A 13750-nucleotide genomic window follows, 5' to 3' on the forward strand; every position below is an offset into this window, starting at 1 on the left:
ACTTCTTTTTACAGCGAAAAAAACCCCTAAACTTCCAAGCAAGCACCGAGTGCACAACGACGTAATGGGAAATTCACAGAGAAACTCGCGGATTCTTCAACTGACCGCGGCACACCTGCACCAGGGTAAACCTCCGCCTACCCTAGTCCTGCTTTACAGGTGAAAATAGAGCAACAGGACCGCTGAGTCTTTGACTTTATTTATTTTCTGCTGTGTTTTACTTGCATCTATTTGAAAGAGTGAGTGTAAACACAATTTTTTTTTTTTTATGTGCTGGAATGTGCAGAAAATAGGTTTAAATATTAAACTAACTTATTCAAGTCAGAGAATGTTGCATATAATTAACTTTTTGCCGGATGCATAAAGTTAAAAGATTAAAACTGATAAAACAAGTTAGAAAAGAGACTTTTCCATTTGATTACATTTTGTATGATGGATTATGTAAAAAAAGTAGAATTGGGCTGAAAGATCTATCACTTTATCACCTCTTCAGGTTGTAAATCGTGTTTTTAAAAAGTAACTAAGTAACTAAGTAATTAATTACTTTTGAAAATAAGTAATCAGTAAAGTAACGGGATTACTTTTTGGGGAAGTAATCAGTAATTAGTTACTGATTTTCAAGTAACTTGACCAACATTTGTGACCAGTATGACTCATACTAGTGTTAGGTTGAAATTATTAAATGTTGCCATTATTGTACTTAAATTTGTAAGCCTTGCCTTAAACTGTATGCTCAGAGACATTCTTTTGTTTCTATTGTCCTCCCTAGCTTGTTGAATGGTGAGGGGGGCTATAGTGTAACTGCAGGCACATTCTATGTAAGAAGTGTGACTTCCTGGCCTTTATGTGTATGGTGAGACGGTTAAAAAGGCAGGGGTGAGGGGAAATGACCCTTTGTGATCAGCAGGAAGTCACACAAATGCACCCCCATCCACACACACTCACTCACTCACACACACACACACACACATACATACACACACATATAAAGTGCCTGACACACCACAGGGGGTTTTACAATGGGTGTTTGTGTAAACTGTGTGTCACACAATAAAAGGCTGCAGGGGGTGCTGGTTCTTTGGACTTGTTTGGCATGGAGGGCAGAAATGCTGTCGAGCGGTCCATGCTAGCATGTGAAAACTGATCGCTGTTCTGTCTTGTGTGAGTACAAGAAAACAATTATTAGAATACAATGTGCTAAACTTGCTTAGATGAGAGGGTCCAGCAGTATATCAGAGGAATAGGGAAGGATTTCTGTGTGTTTTAGTTTGGCTTAGCTGTAGGCTTGAGAGTGTGTGTAATTGTGTAGAGAGAAAGAAATTTATTGACACTGGGGGTTTGCCTGTCATAAAAGGAGACAGGAAGCTACAGTGGGGGATGTGGATGCTGATGCTTTAACCTGAATCGAATAAACGGTCATAATTGTTATAAACTTAGAAGTAGGTTTGCAGGAGACTCTCCACCCTATCTGTAAATGTAAGACAACAAGAGGCCAGTGGCCCACACTCAGAAAAATTATGGTTCTTAAATGGTTCTTCAGATGTCTTCATGGTTCTTTAAAAAACCATCATACGTCAAAGAACCTTTTTATTTTGTGGATGGTTCTTCAGCTATAACAAATGGTTCTTTAAAGAACAAAAGGTTCTTCATCTTTAGCAATCTAAGTTTGATGGTGTAAATGGCATAAATATTTATTCACTATAATGAGGCTGTGAATTATACTGTGTGTTTTCTTTGTGTGCATGTGTGTGCGAAGGGGGAGGGCGGGATACCTGGCAATTACCCTTTAAGAGAAGATGGTAGGAAACTGAATATTCAAATAAAAGTTAGAAATATTTGCAAACAGTAGACACAATACACACATTCAAATACTGTACTTTAGTTTTAAATTTTAATAAAGCATTACTATTTTCTACTCCAAGGCATTACTTTGGAGATTATTATATATTTTTGAAAATATAGCATAATGATAATACTAGTTATTGTAAACTTTACAAACCACCCAGCAGTATGTAAAGTCAAATTATAAAATACAAGTAAATAACAATTGCAGAACAGAATGTCAGTGTAATGGACACAGACTTCGTTTTGACAAAGCACACTGCTTAGGTAAATGATCTGAGTAGTTGTTCATCACTGAGCAATTTGTTAATATGTGAGCCAAATAAATGACAGGGAGAGAGAGAGTGACGTCAGAACACGTCATACTATAACCTCCCGGGAGCGGACGGAGGGGGTCAGTCGTTGAGATGCGCATGCGCAGACGGAGTGTGCGAGCGGCGGGCCTTGACCTTTCGGGGAAAAAAACTCATGGACGGTGACAGCGAAACGGATAGCAGTCTTCAGTACCTGCTGGACTTTGAAGCTGTGGATTCTGGGATTGTTAGAAAAGGTAAAACATTTTCATTAAAACCTTATTACGGTTTTATTTTTGTTACTCGTCATTGTAGCTTGCTGTTAATGTTGTGCTAACAGTAGCGATTAGCTAGATACGTTAGCCGTTGAGGTCAGCGCAATTTAGTATCCAACTGTTTTCCTAACAAAACCACTGTTATAATTAAGTGAAGCTGCTCCCAGCTAATTTGAACCTTTGGCTTCTAAAATATGTGGTTCAATTGCGTGCTGCGTACATAACCCAATGTCAGCTAGACCGAAATTAAAATTTAATATATTATTAAAGTCACTAAAATGGCGCCTGAAGCCTGTTGTGATGTGAGCTCTGTGTCTGCTCTAGAAACTCTGAAATTCTGTAGATCTGAGCCGTACATTAAATACTCACATGAACCTCTACTTTGAATTCTGTATGAGCTGTATAAAATACAGCTATGCATAAGAGTTTTGAATGAATAATTAGATTAGATGACTCTTTATTGTCTAATCTAATTATATACAAATGAATAGAAATGTGACATGAGAAGGTGTGTCTTTGACTGTTCCTGCATAACTTAGTTTCGGACTAGTTGACAAGTTATGCTCCGGTCATTTGATGTTTCCAAGATAGATGTTCTTTTGTAATATAGTTAATTTTTTTGTATATCTCATTTATCCACCATCATACATTAAGCTAAGAAGAGGTCGTTATACTAACAAGAGGTATCAACGCTGGGCCAAAGTTCAGCACATGGTTAAAGTTTGTAATCCAGCCAGGGTGTAAATATCACTCAGCAGCCAGAGCTGAAGCAGGTAGCATCAACACATAAATCTACTCTACCCGGCTTAAATCACAAGAGCACCTCTAACCAAAAAGCTGTAGATTTTTCTTGTTTGCACAAATTAATCCAGATTCACATTAATTGTGTTCACAGCTCCAACAAAATGAGGAAGAGGAGGGGCAGAAACACAATTAGGTTGAATTACAATTGGATGGAAGGCGAGGACAAGAAGAAGGAAGCTTAGGATGAGGAGGAAGAGAAGCAGCAGGAGCATCTTTAGGGATCCCTATGATGTCATTGAGGTTTGTTTCATTAATATGGTCCTCTCACAAAGAAAGATGACTTGTTTTAGTTCACCTACTTCCTGTATTAAATAGTGATGTGCAAAACGTTGTGAAAACCATGGAACAGGCACGTATAGGGCATCTGCAGGTAAATGAACATCAAATCTCTAAGACAGACTGAAATCTGTATATTTATCACCCTTATGATAAAACCCATGTCAGCCATTGGTTTATGGACTTTGTATTTTGAAGCCTCAACACTTTCTTTATTGCTGTTGCTATGTTGGGACCATATTAGGATGAGGGATCAGAATCTGGAGTCATGCACACTATTGTTTCATTTAGTGTGTATCCATAAGATTCGTACAGCAGATCCAAGTTGTGCCTTGAAAACAGGAAAGTCGTCTGCATAGAGGAGAACTGTAATAGCAGGCTTGTACAAAGTGAAGCTTTGTGCTCTCGTTTTACTTCTGTCACCCTGTTTTGATGCAGAATTCACTTGAAATCAGGCAAGAACTGGACTTATTTTTTATAATGTGTTCTTGTGAATTGATTGTGTATCGCATATGTTTGATTTGACTTTCTGCAAGACAACAGTCGTCCGCTGACCAAAAAAGTTTTCCAAATACCTCCACTTGATCTAGCCTGCATTTAGAAAAGAATAGCAAAAAAATCTGCACCTCCTGCTTCAGATGCAATTTGTGTTTCTGTGTTCAGAGGCAGCGGCGAGAGGGGAGATCTCGGCTCATCCAGCTGGAGAGCCTGACCAGGAGGAGTGGAACATTAACTCAGCTCTTCCAGGGCACCTGGGCAGACTCGGCTGTTGGCATCGGCGAGGGATGACGTGAACGCCAAACTGGAGTCCATCACAGGTCAACTGCAGGTATGCGAGTCAGACCTTCTGAGGAGGGTTTCACTTTTCTCTTCTTTATAATTGACTCTTTTCTCTCTCTTTCAGCTCCTTGTCTCAGAGTGGGAGGGATTTGAAGCACAAAGGGAGGAACTTGTCGTTTGTTTGGCTGATATGGATGTCCGCCTGAGTGAGGTTGACCAGCTGACAGGAAACGCCAGTGAAAAACTGAAACAACTGCAGGTGTGGGTTTGTTTTGATATGACATATACAGGGAGTGCAGAATTATTAGGCAAGTTGTATTTTTGGGGAATAATTTTATTATTGAACAACAACCATGTTCTCAATGAACCCAAAAAACTCATTAATATCAAAGCTGAATGTTTTTGGAAGTAGTTTTAGTTTGTTTTTAGTTTTAGCTGTTTTAGGGGGATATCTGTGTGTGCAGGTGACTATTACTGTGCATAATTATTAGGCAACTTAACAAAAAACAAATATATACCCATTTCAATTATTTATTTTTACCAGTGAAACCAATATAACATCTCCACATTCACAAATATACATTTCTGACATTCAAAAACAAAACAAAAACAAATCAGCGACCAATATAGCCACCTTTCTTTGCAAGGACACTCAAAAGCCTGCCATCCATGGATTCTGTCAGTGTTTTGATCTGTTCACCATCAACATTGCGTGCAGCAGCAACCACAGCCTCCCAGACACTGTTCAGAGAGGTGTACTGTTTTCCCTCCTTGTAAATCTCACATTTGATGATGGACCACAGGTTCTCAATGGGGTTCAGATCAGGTGAACAAGGAGGCCATGTCATTAGTTTTTCTTCTTTTATACCCTTTCTTGCCAGCCACGCTGTGGAGTACTTGGACGCGTGTGATGGAGCATTGTCCTGCATGAAAATCATGTTTTTCTTGAAGGATGCAGACTTCTTCCTGTACCACTGCTTGAAGAAGGTGTCTTCCAGAAACTGGCAGTAGGACTGGGAGTTGAGCTTGACTCCATCCTCAACCCGAAAAGGCCCCACAAGCTCCTCTTTGATGATACCAGCCCAAACCAGTACTCCACCTCCACCTTGCTGGCGTCTGAGTCGGACTGGAGCTCTCTGCCCTTTACCAATCCAGCCACGGGCCCATCCATCTGGCCCATCAAGACTCACTCTCATTTCATCAGTCCATAAAACCTTAGTCAGTCTTGAGATATTTCTTGGCCCAGTCTTGATGTTTCAGCTTGTGTGTCTTGTTCAGTGGTGGTCGTCTTTCAGCCTTTCTTACCTTGGCCATGTCTCTGAGTATTGCACACCTTGTGCTTTTGGGCACTCCAGTGATGTTGCAGCTCTGAAATATGGCCAAACTGGTGGCAAGTGGCATCTTGGCAGCTGCATGCTTGACTTTTCTCAGTTCATGGGCAGTTATTTGGCGCCTTGGTTTTTCCACACGCTTCTTGCGACCCTGTTGACTATTTTGAATGAAACGCTTGATTGGTCGATGATCACGCTTCAGAAGCTTTGCAGTTTTGAGACTGCTGCATCCCTCTGCAAGATATCTCACTATTTTTGACTTTTCTGAGCCTGTCAAGTCCTTCTTTTGACCCATTTTGCCAAAGGAAAGGACGTTGCCTAATAATTATGCACACCTGATATAGGGTGTTGATGTCATTAGACCACACCCCTTCTCATTACAGAGATGCACATCACCTAATATGCTTAATTGGTAGTTGGCTTTCGAGCCTATACAGCTTGGAGTAAGACAACATGTATGAAGAGGATGATGTGGACTAAATACTCATTTGCCTAATAATTCTGCACTCCCTGTATTTGATATGAAACATACGTCAGAGACATTATCCTAAACTGGACTAACAAAGGACCATGAGTACAACATGAAATGTACATTACATAGCGTAATGCTAAAGTTCATTGATCATTTTAATCATAAACTTGTTGAAATATTGTTACTGAACATGCAAACATCTGCTGATGAAAATGTGTTGATTTATTGGTCTGTTATGAAGCTATTGCTATTTCTAATGTGTTTTATCACTTTCTGATGTTTTATTAATTAAACAATACATGTATTGTTGTGTTATCTGTAGCTATAGTATTTATATATATATATATATATATATATTTATAGTATAGCAAATATATTTAATTATTACTGTTTAAAACACTAATATGTGACATGTATTAGTAGTGATGTTGTGCTGAGGGTTAAAATGCCTTTTTGTCTTTTGGTATACTACAAAATGACAATAAACCATTAATATATGTCTATGCTGTGCTCGTATTTATTTTACCCTACTCAAATTCAATTTATGATGCATTTTATTTTGAAAGATTTAAAATGGTTCTTTAAAGAACCACTCAAAAAAGGTTCTTTAAAATGGTTCTTTTAAAGAACCATTTGAAGGACCTTTTTAAAAATGGTTCTTTAAAGAACCATTTTTAAAAAGGTTCTTTGAAAAACCATTAAAGGTGCCCCAAAGAACCATTTCTTGATGGTTCTGTGGGGCACCTTTAAAGGTTCTTCAATGAACCACTGAAAGAAATTGGTTCTTCAAAGAACCATTGTTTGAAAGGTTCTTTGTGGCACCAAAAAAGGTTCTTCTATGGCATCAGTCTAAAGAACCACTTTTGGTTCCAGTTGGCACCTTTATTTTTCTGAGTGCAGTGGATGCAGAGTGGGGGTCTCAGTGTCTGTAATATGTTAACTGTGTTTTGTATGTTGTCTAAAGGATTTGGTGTAGATTGAGTGAGGAGATTACTTTTATGACCGGCAGGAAGTCACATACACAGAGACACATACAGTGGGGCAAAAAAGTATTTAGTCAGCCACCGATTGTGCAAGTTCCCTCACCTAAAATGATGACAGAGGTCAGTAATTTGCACCAGAGGTACACTTCAACTGTGAGAGACAGAATGTGAAAAAAAAAATCCATGAATCCACATGGTAGGATTTGTAAAGAATTTATTCGTAAATCAGGGTGGAAAATAAGTATTTGGTCAATAACAAAAATACAACTCAATACTTTGTAACATAACCTTTGTTGGCAATAACAGAGGTCAAACGTTTACTATAGGTCTTTACCAGGTTTGCACACACAGTAGCTGGTATTTTGGCCCATTCCTCCATGCAGATCTTCTCGAGAGCAGTGATGTTTTGGGGCTGTCGCCGAGCAACATGGACTTTCAACTCCCGCCACAGATTTTCTATGGGGTTGAGGTCTGGAGACTGGCTAGGCCACTCCAGGACTTCCAAATGCTTCTTACGGAGCCACTCCTTTGTTGCCCGGGCGGAAGACCCAGCCTCGTTTCATCTTCAAAGTTCTCACTGATGGAAGGAGGTTTTGGCTCAAAATCTCACGATACATGGCCCCATTCATTCTGTCCTTAACACGGATCAGTCGTCCTGTCCCCTTGGCAGAAAAACAGCCCCATAGCATGATGTTTCCACCCCCATGCTTCACAGTAGGTATGGTGTTCTTGGGATGCAACTCAGTATTCTTCTTCCTCCAAACACGACGAGTTGAGTTTATACCAAAAAGTTCTACTTTGGTTTCATCTGACCACATGACATTCTCCCAATCCTCTGCTGTATCATCCATGTGCTCTCTGGCAAACTTCAGACGGGCCTGGACATGCACTGGCTTCAGCAGCGGAACACGTCTGGCACTGCGGGATTTGATTCCCTGCCGTTGAAGTGTGTTACTGATGGTGACCTTTGTTACTTTGGTCCCAGCTCTCTGCAGGTCATTCACCAGGTCCCCCCGTGTGGTTCTGGGATCTTTGCTCACCGTTCTCATGATCATTTTGACCCCACGGGATGAGATCTTGCGTGGAGCCCCAGATGGAGGGAGATTATCAGTGGTCTTGTATGTCTTCCATTTTCTGATGATTGCTCCCACAGTTGATTTTTTCACACCAAGCTGCTTGCCTATTGTAGATTCACTCTTCCCAGTCTGGTGCAGGTCTACAATACTTTTCCTGGTGTCCTTCGAAAGCTCTTTGGTCTTGGCCATGGCGGAGTTTGGAGTCTGACTGTTTGAGGCTGTGGACAGGTGTCTTTTATACAGATGATGGGTTCAAACAGGTGCCATTCATACAGGTAACGGGTGGGGGACAGAAAAGCTTCTTACAGAAGACGTTACAGGTCTGTGAGAGCCAGAGATTTTCCTTGTTTGAGGTGACCAAATGCTTATTTTCCACCCTAATTTACGAATAAATTCTTTACAAATCCTACCATGTGAATTCATGGATTTTTTTTTCACATTCTGTCTCTCACAGTTGAAATGTACCTCTGGTGCAAATTACTGACCTCTGTCATCATTTTAAGTGGGGGAACTTGCACAATCGGTGGCTGACTAAATACTTTTTTGCCCCACTGTACACAGTGCTTTGACTGTTACGACACACCCACATGCACACTCACTCATGTGCACTCACACATACACACAGGTACGCGCATACAGTCACTCACGTTCTCGCGCATACACACACAAACACAGAGTTTGCAGCACACCATGGGGGTTTTATGATGGGGTCGCTTCTATAAAGCTGACTATAACAAACAAAGGAGTGGAAGATTTGCAGAGGGACACCGGCCTTGCTTGTCTCCCCTTCTAGAAGATGCATGTTTAAATGAAGATGAATAAAGATGAATAAAGGTTTTGTTAAAATGACTACTGAGTCTGGTGCCGTCTCTGGATGCCCGAGGAATAAATAGAAACTGATTTCGTAACACTTGCTTTCTTCACGGGAATAAAGTCTGAACTAGAGGGCCTGCTGAGGTGCAGACCCAACAGCTAGTTACAAAGTTTTTCAGTTTAAGACTATTTTTCTTGCATAATAATAGCTATTAACTACTGACTAAAGCGTACAATATGCATATTTCAGTGTGTGAGTGATTCAGCGGTTTAGTAGACAGTCAACAGTGACTCCAGAAACATAAGTCTCATAAATATAAAGAGGACTCTAAATAAGTGACCGTACCCTATTATTAAAATTAAAAGTTGTAATTATTTGTTTCGTGGGGTCCTCTCCTAAACTTCTCCTGAAAAAATGCAGGCATCGTCAGGAAACGTTCAGTGTGTATACTTTATTCTGCTGGCCTCCCAGATGCATTATTTACAAAGAAAATAAACAACTAACTTATTCATCACTAAACAAAAATCTGTGTGCAGAACGCAAGAGGCTGAGCCAGCTTACATGTTAACCTCACTGTAACATCTCACTGACTGCCTCGGTAGGCCCTAGTGGCCTGCCTTTATATCCCATTGCCCCTCCCACTGGGCATAACAGTCATCCCTCCATCATTTCTTTCACAAAACAATCTTTTTTTCTCGGCTTATTTCCAGCTGTATTTCTACAATAATTCACAAATACATTTATAGCCACTTTCAGGCAGCCTACAGCATTTCATAATAAAAGAAAACCCAAACAAAAAATAATGCAGTTCATGTAACTCTACAAGTGTGCGCGAACCCACGATTTAAACCCCAGAACAGACCCCCAGACGTACCATCGTCTTGCCCAACTACTCGTGTAACTGACGATCACGGGGAGTCTACACAACCGGCTTTTTATTAAAGGTAAGTGGCAAAGTATGTTGGCCGCAGCCACATTAACCCAGTGCGACGAGTGTAGAATCGAATGGTTGTTGTGTGTGTGTATGCACCCAGGTCAGCTGTCTGGGGCCCAGGGCGATGTAACTCCGTCACAATTTGTATGCAATTTATAACACGTAAATGTTCAAATCCATCAAAATATTGGGGGAAGAGAAAATGTATCCTGGCATATATCAGTACTTTAGGTACAGATATTTAATAGACACAGAGAAAGTTAAACTGTCCTCTGAAGACTTAAGGTTATTCACAATCTTATTTACATACAAATCCACCAGTGGATAGTGGAATTAAGATCTGGTGAATTTGGTAGTCAGCTTGGAAAACAGTCAGCCCATGTACAATGATGATGTGCAAACAAGATAAGATGACAGCATGACATTCCGTTCATTCCGAAACAGTCCTGCTAACCTATAAACATAAACATGTGCTTACAATACACCAAAACCAACAGTTTATGATTAGGCATGCTAAGGGGTGTTAACTCAATATTGGTCTCTGGTGACAGAAGATGGTATAGCATTGTGTGTAGAAAACACTCACTTGGCCACTCTAAGCATGTGCAAGTGTGACACCTACAAGTCTATGGTCACAGTTGTAATTGGTTTTAAATATTTAGTGATGTAAAAGGCGTTGTGGTATTGCACTTTTCAGTTAAAGTTATAAGGATGCAATTGGATGGCATCGCCACAAGGAGGAAGTAGCTCTGTACCTCAGATGAGGCAGAGCCTGCAGACCAAACACAACTCATGTTTCCTGTCTCTACTTTTATGTATAAGAACAGGTTAGTAGTTTGAGTTGGCTAACTGTGATGCACAAGGCAAGAAACTTTTTTCTGTCTTAGTTTAAAGGCCACAAATGTCATGAGAAAGTTTGTTTTCATTGAAAGAAACCGAACTCTCCTGCCATTCGCGATGGAAGCCGCAATTCCACTTGTAGTCTAAAGAGGTAGCCGGTCTTATTACACATTTTATTTTGTGGCAAATGTAGCTCCTAGATACACCTCTTCTATCCTGACATTACTGGTATGTTGACAGCTGATAAAGGTGGTTTCAACATAATCTAGTTTTTATTCTTTATGTTGTTATATGTATATAATCTGATGTAACTGTTTTTTGGGCAATTGTGGAATGTTTGTTTATTGTTTACAAATGTAATATATTGTTGAATCTGTTAAGATATAAAGAACTTACAACAGTAATAATGAGCAGGTTAATCGCAGTGTTGAGATTACTGCACAGAGATATTGTTGATGCTGGACAGCAGTAGAATTTAGTTACAGATTTTTTGTAAATAAGGACACTGATATACAACAATTATATTGTAGATTTATACTTGTGAGGAAAACAAGGTGATCAAATGGGTTTAACATGTAAACCAGATTCAAAGTTATGTTTTTTGCTAGAAGAGGAATGTTTATACGAACGGAGAAGAATGGTGTGAAATTCTGTTAATAAAAAGACGAAGAAGAGCCTGCAGACCAAACGCTACTCATGTCTCCTGCCTCTACTTTTCTGTATAAAAACAGACCCCATTGAAGGCCTGTAACACAAACACTAAGCTAAGGGTAACTTGATAACCTACAATACTTAGTCTTGAGTCCCCCCCCGACTGCTTTAAATGTTGTGAAGAAACTGGGAAACGGGTGCATCGAATTATTGAAACATGTCCAAACTTAAATAGTGGTGAAGCAGTAACACAGTTGTTTATTGTTCCACTTTCACAAATAAAGAATCACTTTTTTGTGCAAAAATACTATATAATGTATCTCAAACAATATTTTTATGAAATATTCATTTTTGTGAAATAAAATTTAAGAAATTGGAACAAATGATACTGTTTCATGATTGGCTGCTAATAACAAACAGCATAAAATAAAAATTTAAAGGGCACATAAAATGCTACACATTTAGAGCCTAAATTACACCATTGAGCCCAGCTCTCAAAAACTGACATAGATTTAACACTGTCTGTGAAGCTGGATTTAAGAAATAAGTGCTTAAAGTCAAAGTTTTACAAACATATTTAGGTGACATTCTGTCAGCTCAGAAAGGCATCATCATGTGGTTGGAGGGGGGTAATAGTACATTAATTTATGCTAGTTAACTAAAGAAAACTAAAACTAAAGTCAATTTAAGGAGATAAAATTTGGGCTGTCCCTAGCTGCAACAATTAGTTTTATGTTAAGAAACAAAGGTTATACTGTTCACGTTCACTCCCGTTCACTCTGGTCTCGTAAGTTGCTGTTCAATGGCTGCACTCAAACTGAAAAATCCAGCTGTTAGCTGTGATATACTAGCTTTTCTTCCAAACACAACTAAACAGTTTACAACATCACAAGTTATTAAATGCGTATCAGGTGCGGATCTAGAGAAATTTTGGCATGGAAATCAAAAGAGGTGGCAAAATCAAAGCCTTTTTTTTTTACATATAAGCAGGTGTTACATCCTGTAATGTGCATTACATATGGTTAAAATACATCAAATGCAGTAAGTATACAAGCTTCATATAAGTATAGTCTATAACTTTATTTTCTTTAGCCCAGATAATTAAACATTTCACTAACATAAAACGTGAATTTTTATGTACTATATAGCCTTATAATAATTATAATAAATAAGTATGTAGCCCAATATGTATAAAATCAAGAAATCTACACATCATGAGGTTCATTTACAAATACAAGTCTAACTACAATTTCACACTCTTTTGTATTTGAAATAAGGCTTCTTCTCAGGCCTAGGTTTCTTCTGCAGCTTTGTGGAAGTGATGTGCGATACCACTGATTTCCTTTCCGATTTACTGATCCAGTGCTGATACTTTGTAAAAAATCTTAATGTGTTATTGTATTTCAAATTATATCTTCATAATGATTAGAGGACATCAGACTACTTGTTCTTATTGTTTAATTATGAAGAATTGTCATATAGAAATAAAAAACCTGAAGTTATCAGTTAGCTATTAGAACACATATATCGTGTCATTTAATATGTATATGCTTGCCTGGACATTTCATCAAAAACATTCAACATTCACACTTTCCCTCATTCATAGTAGTGCTGTGCTACACTACAAATTTTGGTGTCGATCCAATACCAAGAAAATACAGGGCCAGTATTGCAGATGTCCATCTATCCATCTTTTTCTGCTTATCCGGGGTCTTGTCCGGGGGAACACCAAGGCATTCCCAGATTAATGCCCGAACCACCTCAACTGGCTCCTTACGATGTGGAGGAGCAGCAGCGCTTCTCTGAGCCCTTCCCAGATGGCTAAACTTCTCACCCCATCTCTTAGGGAGAGGCCAGCCACCCTTCGAAGGCAGCCCATTTCGCTTGTATGCGCAATCTTTTTCTTTTGATCACTACCCACAGCTCGTGACCGTAGGGGGTAGGGACGTAGATCAATTTTTAGAACATAACTCCCACGATGAATGAGGGAACACTGTATGTGATACTAATTATGTAATATCATTCTTGACTATTTTTGATTTTACCTTGATATTTCACGTTTAGAAATGTTTTTTGTCTTGTCTTGTTTGGTATTCTTATTTTCAGAATACAGTCTCACATATGTCGATTTACAGTTATTTTTTCACTGACTACTGTATTAATACAACTGATCTGAAATCACTCAAAAAACCGAATAGGGAAAAAGTGATATATTTTTATGTAAAAACCACAGACATGGTTACTGAATTATTTTCACAACTTGAAATGCAAATATAAAGAAATAAAAACCTATGCACAAATTTTGTAAACAATAAAGTTATACACAACAATTTCCCTAAAAATGCAGCCACTGCATCTGGCAATCACAAACAAAGGCAG

At 39.0% G+C, this 13750-nt stretch overlaps 1 protein-coding gene and 1 long non-coding RNA gene across 3 annotated transcripts in view; both read left to right on the forward strand.

The window, feature by feature from the left end:
* The window catches only part of LOC308384236 (uncharacterized protein), a 352712-nt gene that overhangs the window by 280561 nt on the left and 58401 nt on the right, over positions 1-13750 (forward strand). The window lies entirely within an intron of this gene.
* Positions 1070-5676, forward strand: LOC308384162. 2 transcript variants are annotated; one of them, XR_013969278.1, is made up of 5 exons: positions 1070-1161; positions 1757-2392; positions 3306-3454; positions 4154-4319; positions 4395-5676. It is a non-coding gene; the product is annotated as an uncharacterized lncRNA (long non-coding RNA). The 2 variants fall into 2 exon arrangements; XR_013969279.1 differs by lacking the exon at positions 1070-1161 and having other exon boundaries at positions 1507-2392.

Source organism: Rhamphochromis sp. 'chilingali' (assembly GCF_963969265.1).
Source record: "Rhamphochromis sp. 'chilingali' genome assembly, chromosome: 17".
Lineage (NCBI taxonomy): Eukaryota > Metazoa > Chordata > Actinopteri > Cichliformes > Cichlidae > Rhamphochromis > Rhamphochromis sp. 'chilingali'.